The sequence below is a fragment of the Melanotaenia boesemani genome, chromosome 6 (genome assembly GCF_017639745.1).
Source record: "Melanotaenia boesemani isolate fMelBoe1 chromosome 6, fMelBoe1.pri, whole genome shotgun sequence".
Classification (NCBI taxonomy): Eukaryota; Metazoa; Chordata; class Actinopteri; order Atheriniformes; family Melanotaeniidae; genus Melanotaenia; species Melanotaenia boesemani.
In genome coordinates, this window is record NC_055687.1 from 5,383,010 (window position 1) to 5,393,197 (window position 10,188).

General features: G+C 39.1%; 1 long non-coding RNA gene across 1 annotated transcript; it reads left to right on the forward strand.

Annotated features, from left to right (window-relative positions):
• Positions 1-2,439: 2,439 nt before the first annotated feature.
• On the forward strand, positions 2,440-5,891 carry LOC121641949. The gene is made up of 3 exons (XR_006010820.1): positions 2,440-2,579; positions 5,445-5,447; positions 5,878-5,891. It is a non-coding gene; the product is annotated as an uncharacterized LOC121641949 (long non-coding RNA).
• The last annotated feature ends 4,297 nt before the right edge of the window (positions 5,892-10,188 follow it).

The window sequence follows — 10,188 nt, forward strand, 5'->3', positions numbered from 1 at the left end:
CAAAAATACAATTTTTTTTTATATATATATATATATATATATATATATATATATATATATATATATATAACCAAAATATACCTTAACTGTTAACAAAAGGTGTCCTATACAAGGTAATGATGGATGTATGGGGCTTGTCATGCTGCACATGCGTTAATTGCGTTTAAAATTTTAACTAAAATTACAAAATAATTACATTAAATTGTTCAAATCAAATTCACATAGCAACACAATGTTCTTTACAAAACTAAAACAAGTTATGCATTTTAAAAATGAAATTTAAAAGCCTTCACACACCAAAGTGTTTAGCAAAAACTTAAAAACACACCTCATAATAGTTCACACACATACTCACTCACACACATACAAAGCGCATGTACACTCCCCCTCTCACCCATACCCCATCCTGTATGAACATAAACTCCCATCCCTAGTTACTGTCTCTGAACTTAATGTAAGTATAAAAATAATAATAAAATGAAAACATTTGACTTGACACGTGTGAAAAGAGAAGTTATCTCAGTAGGCCTAATAAAGCAACCACAGCTACACTGGTACTGCAGATTCCACAGTGTGTGTTCTTTAATAAAAGACATTCATCAACCATAAAAAGCCCGGTTGGACGGCTACTGTCTTACCATATGTAACACGGGGGGGATGACCCGGATCGTGACCGAGGACGGGACTGTAAGGGTCCTCTGGTAGACCAAACCGATTTCTAAAATAAGGTCTAGAGCTCCCTATTATAAAATGCACAAGTTTGTTCAGGCTACTGATTGACAGAAATGAACAGTCATACAAAAATAATTTCTTTATTCACATTAAATTCTTTAAAACATGCCTTTGAGCAGACGGGAATTACGAACATAAAGAAATCACTGCAAACAAAAGAAAATAAAAAAAAAAAAAAAACAATTAATGAATTAATAATCAAACTCAAACAAAATTTGTAAACTAAGTGCAAACTTAAACTTATCAAAAGAAAATCCCTCCTCACTCAAACTCCTAAAACTCTTGTGCAAATCCTCCACGCCAAACCCATAAATGTGGAAGAAAAGCCGAAATAAAACTAAATGCGCGCATAAACCGCGGGGCAGGAACGACCACGTCACCCCTACGGCTCAAGCTTTAGCCAGCTTAGACGATCTGACAATGTGAGGTGTGGCAGGCAACAACTAAGATAACAGAGCCTAGAGTCACGCTGAAGACGCTAAAGATGCTGACGAACTAAACAAATACAGCAGGGACAAAAGAACCTAGTAGGAGCTAAAGAACATAGCAGGACAGGGGCAATCTGTAACACCAAAGAACAGAATTAGCCATCCAACCTGTCCATCATTACACATGTTCGCATCTGCTGCGCATAACTCCTACCTGCCCACAGCTTCTTTCACGCACCCACAAGAACGCCCCCTCAGCACAGTCTGGTGAGGAACAGTTAACGTCAGCTTGATGTCAACAACCACACACACTGCCTTTAACTGCCAATGTCATTTACCTTCACCAGCCAGACTGGGGGACATCCGCAACTCCGCCGGCAAACTCCAACAGCTCTGCTGCCAATCCACACCGCCAGAACCCTGCAGCGACGCACTCAGATGCTGCATACAGCCGAAAACAGAGGGCTACTAGAGATGTGACGTTCATGAACGAATCGATTCTTTTGAACGGCTCTGGTAAATGACCGATAAGAATCGAGTCACAGTAGTGAGCCGTTCGTTTGAGATCCGTTCATTTTTATATACAAATTGCCCACGCAATGTGACATGGAAGTCTGATTTCCGACATGCTCAATTCACCTGAATGCATCGCAGAGCAGCTCTAGGGTGGAGCTAAAGGTAATGCGGGAACAACGAAGTAAACACTACGGTACAAAAGGGGATTAATTAATGAGCATTGCCGAACTCGGGGGGAAAAAAGAAAACAAAAAAACAAAACAAAACAAAAAAAACTCTCCAATAAGATGCGCAAACGGAGCAGCATTTGGATGCACTTTTCTGTTGAAAGCCAAGGTAAGGCAAAGTGCAATATTTGCCAGAAAAGCCTATCTTTCAAGTCAGTCAATTTTGCGTGGAAGCTAATTGTAGCCAGCTCAGTTTTATTTGTGCCACAAAGTCTTGTTAAGTATGGGGATATGGGGCTACGGTAACCATGGAAACACAAGCCAACTTAAATATAATAACCAATATTTCAAGATAATTCCCACCAACAGAGTCTATATTAGTGGGGTGTGCCAGTTTTAATTTAAATTTTACCATATAATCACTACCACTGATTATTCCCTTTATAAATATGAGTTACCCTGCAATCTTTAAAAGAAAAAAAAAAAAACAAAACAAAAATGAACGAGCCAGTCTTTTGAATGGCTCTTTGGAAGGAACGGATCCTCAAGATCCGGCTCCCTTCAAAGAGCCATAAATCCCATCTCTAAGGGCTACAATGCGGCTACCCGCACCTGTTTATAATCCCCTTGATCAGCCAGAGCGGGCAACACGGAGGTGGAAACACGCCCTGCCACGCCCCCACGGCTGCACATAGCGTCGGAAACATCAGCCTCCCTCACTATGCAGAACCACCTGGTTATAAAACAGCGTGACAACACGTTCGTCACAACGAGGTTGAAAAGAAAGAGAAGAGCTAAGCTCCCAAAATGTCCACCTGCAGTCTATGTGTGTGCAAAACGATCCGTTCTCTCGAAACATCTGAATGACATCATCATTAGAAGACGACCAAAGGTACCCTTAAACGTCCATTACACAGTTACAACTGTTACACACTGCTGTAAGCAAACAACATCTTGGGGATCCAGTAACACCGGAAGCCAGCTCATCCATGACCACAGAGGGGGCCACCACATGAACCACCCAGGCCTTAAGTCTTGGTTCTGACTTTGGGAACAACTAAGAGGCCAGTACCAGAGGATCTCAGGGTCTGTGAGGGTTTATAATCTAAAAGCAGGTCTGACAAAATAAGAAAGTCTAAGACCATTAAAACATCTTAAAATCAATCCTGAAATGCACAGGGAGCCAATGCAGCGATTTTAAAACTGGTGTAATGTGTTCCCACGCTCTGGTCCTCGTCAGAACACGTGCTGCTGAGTTCTGGAGCAATTGCAGGTTAGAAGTAAACTTCTTGAGTAGACCAGAGAGCAGGGCATTACAGTAATCTAATCTACTGGAAATAAAAGCACCTCTATTGCCAGCACCTTGGTGCTGGTGGAGAAAAGGGCGGACTCTGGAGATGTTTTTAGATGATACAACACTGTCTTTGTGAAAATCCAGCTCAGAGTCAAAAAGGACACCCAGATTTCTCCCACAATAACAATATTTAAAGTTTTGTAATTTTAGTAAAATTATCTCTCTGTTGTCTTCGGGACCAATAATTAAAACTTTTTTAATAATTTAGTAAACTTTTAGTAATAATTTTTTCCTGATTGAGCTGTAAAAGGACTCTGGAGATGTTTTTAAGATGATACAACACTGTCTTTGTGACATTTCTAATGTGTGAAATAAAATCCAGCTCAGAGTCAAAAGGGACACCCAGATTTCTCACACAACAACAATATTTAAAGTTTTGTAATTTTAGTAAAATTATCTCTCTGTTGTCTTCAGGACCAATAATTAAAACTTCAGTTTTTTCCTGATTGAGCTGTAAAAAGTTTTCTGCCATCCATGACTTCATATCTAAAATACAGTTTAAAAGGACGTCAAATGGCTCCAGGTCATCAGGAGACACAGCGATGTAAAGCTGCGTATCATCAGCATAGCTGTGGAAATCAATGCTGTCTCCTGATGACATCCCCAAAAGGCAACATGCACAGATTAAAAAGAAATGGGCCTAGAATTGATCCTTGGGGAACCCCACATTGGATTTTGTGGATCTTTAAGAAGCATGTATCCATACTTACGAAAAACTGTTGATCTGTGAGATACCGGTAAAATCTTTTAAAAACAGTAACTGAGAGGCCCACCAGTCTCAACTTTTCCCATATCAAGAGTCTGGAAGAAAAGTGGTCAGCCTGACCTCACACAAGCCTGCATCATAACCCAATAGGAGAATAATAACTTCAATGTTCTATATAAGGAAAATACACATTATGAAATGTAATCGAGGGTAATAAATGAATAAATGTATTATATGAATAAAAGAATGATTACACGTGTGATTATTATATGAGTAAATATGATTGATTACCATATGCATTAAGAAGAACCAGAACTGAAAGTTTCCATGCGTCAAAGTTACACAGGTCATTAACGATCTTTTAAAGGGCGTCTTGGTACTGTGGTTTGTCTTATAACCAGATGGAAATTTTTCCAACATATTGTTTTTATAGAAAAAGTCATTTAACTAAAAAAAACAACTTTTGAATGATTACTTAAAAGTGGTAGGTTGGATACAGGTTGGTAATTATTAAAAACAGTAGGATCTAAATTACTCTTCTTTAAAAGGGGCTTCACCACCATCGTTTTGAAGGCAGATGGGAAAACACCCATCTGAAGAGAGTAATTCACAATATTTAAAAGTTCATACTGAAAGTGTGACCCTGGGCTGGGTCCCACTACTTGTCATTAAAAACAAACCATAGGTTAAAAAGGACCAAGCAGAGAGCAGCACTGTCACACCAAAAGGAGGCTAAATTAGTTTAACCAAATTTTATTGGTGAAAAATATTTTCTCTCTTTTTTTTCTTGCTAAGAAAACTATTACGGCAAGCAAAACAACCATCTCATTTCTCAACACACTGAATCAGCTTAGTGTCAGTTCATTAGTTATTCACATGGTACCATTCATTCTTCACTAACGACACCTGCTAATAAGTTAACTGAACTGTTTCTGACATGGTGATGTGTTAGCTAACCTGTGCTGTTTATACCTACCTACAAATAAATGCTAATAAAGCGGTTTCTTATTCATGAATATTATTTTTCTCCCACAGAGGAAAACAAGGACCCGGTTATTCATTCTGAAGTTAAACCTAAAGAGCCTGCAACTACGACATCAAGTAAGACTGATAAATTTAAAAATAACATCCATGCATGATGCATAAACACTCACCAGCCATCTATCAGGTCCTCCTACTAGCACCGGGTTGGACCCCCTTTAGAATTCTTGGTGTCAAAGATTGAACAAGGTGTTGGAAACCTTCCTCAGAGGTTTTCTCCATGTTGACATGACAGCATCACACAGTTGCTGCAGGTTTGTCGGCTGCATCCATGATGAGAATCTCTCGTTCCACCACATCCCAAAGCTGCTCTACTGGACTGAGATCTGGTGGCTGTGGAGGCCGTTGGAGTCCAGTGAACTCATCGTCATGTTGTAGAAAGCAGGTGGAGATGATCTGAGCTTTGTGACATGGTGCGTTTTCCTGCTGGAAGTAGCATCAGAAGATGCTCCACTGTGGTCATAAAGGGATGGACATGGTCAGCAACAATACTCTGGTAGGCTGTGCTGGTTAAACCAGGCCACGTTGGTACTAAGGGACCCAAAGTGGGCCAAGAAAACCTCCCCCCACCATTACACCAGCAGCAGCAGCGTTGATCCAAGGCAGGATGGATCCATGTTTTCATGATGTTTCCAGCAGATTCTGAGCCTAGCATCTGAATGTGGAGCTGAAATGGAGACTCATCAGACCAGCAACGTTTCTCCATCTTCTATTGTCCAGTGTTGGTGAGTGTGTGTGAATTGTAGCCTCAGTTTCCTGTTCTTAGCTGACAGGAGGCACCCGGTGTGTCTTCTGCTGCTGTAGCCCATCTGCTTCAAGGTTGGACGTGTTGTGTTCAGAGATGATGTTCTGCAGACCTTAGTTGGAACCAGTGCTGATTTGACTTCCTGTTGTCTTTCTATCATCTCCAACCAGTCTGTCCATTCTCCTCAGACATCATCCAGACATTCTGGTCCAGACAACTCCTGCTCACTGGATATTTTCTCTTCTTCAGACCATAGTCTGGAAACAGATGGTTGTGTGAAACACTTACATCTCATTTCTTCCTCATTCTGATGCTCCGTTTTAACGTCTGGAAGTCATCTTCACCATGTCTACGTGATTAAATGCTGCCATGTGATTGGCTAATTAGATATTTGTGATAACAAGTAACTGGACAGTTGGACCTGATAAAGTGGCTGTTGAGTGTTTATGAGCTGCAAGTTATGAGCTTTTTTTTTTTTGTTTTTTTTTTTTGTATTTTGTCAGTTTGCATCCATTTTCCTAATGGATGTTTCACTCTGATAGCAGAACATACTGTAACTTATTTTGGTCATAAATAATAATAAACAACAACAACGTTAAGTAATTTCTGATTAATTTTTTCCCTCCCAAGCAGAACCTGAAGCAGCTGCAGACTCTCACTCATCTCTTGCCAATGTGTTTTGGGTTTTTTTGCATCCTCCTGGTGGCGAGCGTGGTCGGCATCATCGTCTACTGTGAGTTTTATTAAAGCACTAAACTCTAATAAACAATTAGAGCAGCTTACATGATGGTTGTTTCAGTGCGGGAGGAATGTTCTGACCAAATGATAAAATCATATAATGGGTTTGTTTGAAATGATTTGGTCTTATATGTCATGTTTAATTTTTAAAAGTGTTCCTTAAATAATTCAATGCACTGCTCAAATTAACGTCCACATACTTAAAAGATGCTTAATGTTGATAATCATCCTCTTCGTGTTTTATCACATCTTACTGCAGTTGGAGCAAAAACTTTCCAATAGCGCCACCTGCTGGTGCATTGATTGATTTTGACATCAGACCATTTAGAGATGGGAAGATGCAATCTGACATTCCTCAAATATAAGCTGATATACAGGCTGTTTTCACATCACACCAGTATTGTTTTTAACATTCAAAAATAGGATCTGGTATTAATTCGCACTTTTTAATATTTTGTGACGTGTGTGGCATACTGAATTTATAGCTGAAACAGAAAACAGCAGCACACAGGACCTTTAAAGTAAACAAGTTAACCGGCTAAATAAGTGCAAAACATACAACCTTCTACTACAAAATAGCTGAAAACCACCAGGACTTCTTATGATAGAGAACCTCACACATTCTATCGTTCCACAGTGCAACAAACTATGCACATACACCACGCGACAGCGGTTGTAGCCTACAGCAGGAACTGATTAAATCTGTATGTGGCATCCAACTATGCTGAAAATTGTATTAAATTGAATTTTTGTGTGTATTTAAATCTTTATTTAAATTATTCAGTGTTATATGTCTAATTACCAGAGATGGTCAAGTCTCAAGTCACTTTTAGTTGTAATGGGTCTGGTCAGATGCCTGGTCTGCTTAGAAGATGCATTTTAATATCCCAGGAATGTAAAATCCAGATTCAGCCTTTATCTACCAGCATTTAGTAACGGCACTGATCTGTAGCATAAACTGACAAATGTGCTGTCCTTCTCCAGATTCTTAACATAACTTATGCAAGAATTTCTAACGTGTTTCCCTGCTGCAACACACCTGATTCAAGTGTTGTCAAGTTCTGCACAAGCCTGTTAATGAGCCATTGATAAATTAACTCAGATGTATTGTGGCAGGTAAACTTGTAAAATCTGCTAGAGAGTAGCTCAAAAGGTCCACAGTCAGTGATCCCTGCACCAGTGTATCAAGAAAACCTAAATAATTTTTTAATAGGTTGAAATAACTGTGTGAGGTGAGAACAGAAAATATTAATTTTAATCTTTTTTTAAATTTATTGAACAAAAAAATACAATATTTAAATTGATTTAGACTAAATACTTGCAGGTCCAATAAATTGTCCTTACGCTTCTAAACCAGCAACAGCTGTACTTTTCTAATAAACAGACTCTGAAATGATGTTAATAGTGGATCTGATCCCAGTTTGGTCCAGCCAGGGAGGAGATTATAAAAAGAAAAACAAACAAAAAACAAAACAAAGAATAAAAGAAAGCTTATTCGTGTCTGAGTCGAGTCTCAAGTAACTGGAAATGCGACTAAAGTATGACTGGTGTCTGAGTCCCAGACGCAGTCCCATTTCAGCTTAATACATTTTTTTAAATTAAAGATATCTTGACATTTCAAGTGCATTTGGGGATCCCCTGGTGGCTCTTATACCCTGGGCTGCTTCTGATTAAGGGTGCATTCACACCAGGGTAGTCTGCTAGACCCATGGTTCTCAAACTGTGAGTCAGGACCAATATGAGGGTCACAAGATAATTTCAGGGGTTGCCAGATAATTGTATAAATTATATGGTCTACGATTATAAAATAAATTTGGTGTTTTTACCAGGGCTCTCAAAACTAAACCATTACTGAAGGGATAAAACTTTGAAATTAGCACCCTAATTTATTAACTCAAACACATAAACAACGAAGTTAATACACATGCAATATTAAAAATCTGAATTTACCTTTATTGCTGCGAGAAAAGCTGATTTTGGGCATATAGGTGCAGTAAACCACAAAAAAAACCTTTATCTGTGATTCTGACAGTTTTCAACCCTCAAATTTAGAGAACGGCTGCAAGATGACCCATTTGATACATCACATAATTAATCACTTAGTTGTCTGGTAGGGGTGTGGCTCAAAAAGTTTAAGAACCACTGTGCTAGACTCAGTCCAATTGAGGACTCGGTTTAGTTGAGGGGTGCAATATTCTTCCAGACTGAGATTGCCTTCACACTGCACTTCTCAAACAGAAGACAAGGCAACCAACGAAGAAGAAAACTGGTTTACTTTGCAGAACAACTTCGGTTTCTAGTACACAGCACCAAACAAATGGAGCTGCATCAGATCCTAGCGGTCCTGGGTTGATCAGATTTCTATCAGAACTACTGATGAATGAATGAATGATGGTTCTTGGTGCAGGACTGTCTGAGGAATTGGTAGTGATGACAAGATGAAGTTTCATGAAGCCTTTCAGCCAAGTGGTTCACAGAAACTTTTCAAGGCTATAAACAAACCCCCTGCTGGTCAAAGACTGTAAGACAGTTAATACATCTGTAATCAGTTCAACTAATATTCAAAAAGCCCTCAAATGATAAAAAAGACTAATGGACTTTAATGCTTACGTGAGCAGTGACAGTGAGACCTGGTGGGATGTGACTGGAAACAGCCATAATCTGAACCCAATGGTTCTTTGTTATTAAACGTCTGTGCTTGCCATGGATTGTTCATAATGAACGCCATGTTCAAGCATAAAGCCTGTTACATTCTCCACGAGAACAGAGAACTTGGTCTTGGTTTAGGATTTCTTGCAGTTTGTTCTTGATGCATCGGCTGAGCAGAATTTTGTTCTCATGGGGGGTCTGAACAATTGTGTAATTGTTTTGACATTCGAAGTGGGCGTGGTTAACACAAAAAAGCCTGAAGCAGAAAGATGTCACTTCGGTGATGCAAGGCTGAAATAACAGAAATTAATTAACAGCTGATTGAGGTGGTGAGAAAGTATGAAAATGAATACAACATGTGCACAGGGTGGCAGTGCACCGTCAACCATGTGTCTGGTGATGATGGGGCATGGATGATCTTGACTTGGAATATTGAGGGTAGGTTGAGAGAATACGTCAAAAACCTCCTGAATGGACACACCCTTCAGTGGGAGAACTGAATCTGGGGACTCTTAGTCTGTTTATAAGAGAGACAGTTTATAACTAAAGAACTTTTTATGCAGTGTTTGCATTAATTTTGTCTTCTGTCACAGGAATTTAACAAGATGTTCTAACTATACGTTTCATTGTTGTTTTATTGTTGAACACAGAGTGTCAGCCATGTCAAAATGGTTGGATTCAGTACCAGAGAAAGTGCTACCTGTTTTATGATTAAAACCCTCGTTTGAAGACATGGCAGCAAAGTCGAAAGTATTTCCAAGATGAAGCTACAGATCTCGTTATTGATAATCAGCAAGAACAGGTAACCTTTAACACAAACAATGCACATAGAGCATTATCCATATTTACCAAAATTTGTCTGTTTAGAATCGATGCCTCTAACTGCAGGAATTCATCAATATAAACATAAAGTTCTACTATGATCTTTCTCATGAATTCTGGTTGGGGTTGCAGAAAAATGGCAGCAAATGGGTCTGGATTGATAGACACGAGGACACACTTCAGTAAGAAAACACCTTTTACGAACGAGTACTAAAATATACATTTGCTCTCTTTTACGCAAACTTTAATATCAGAATTTTTTTTAAATGCAACAAACACTCTAATGAAAT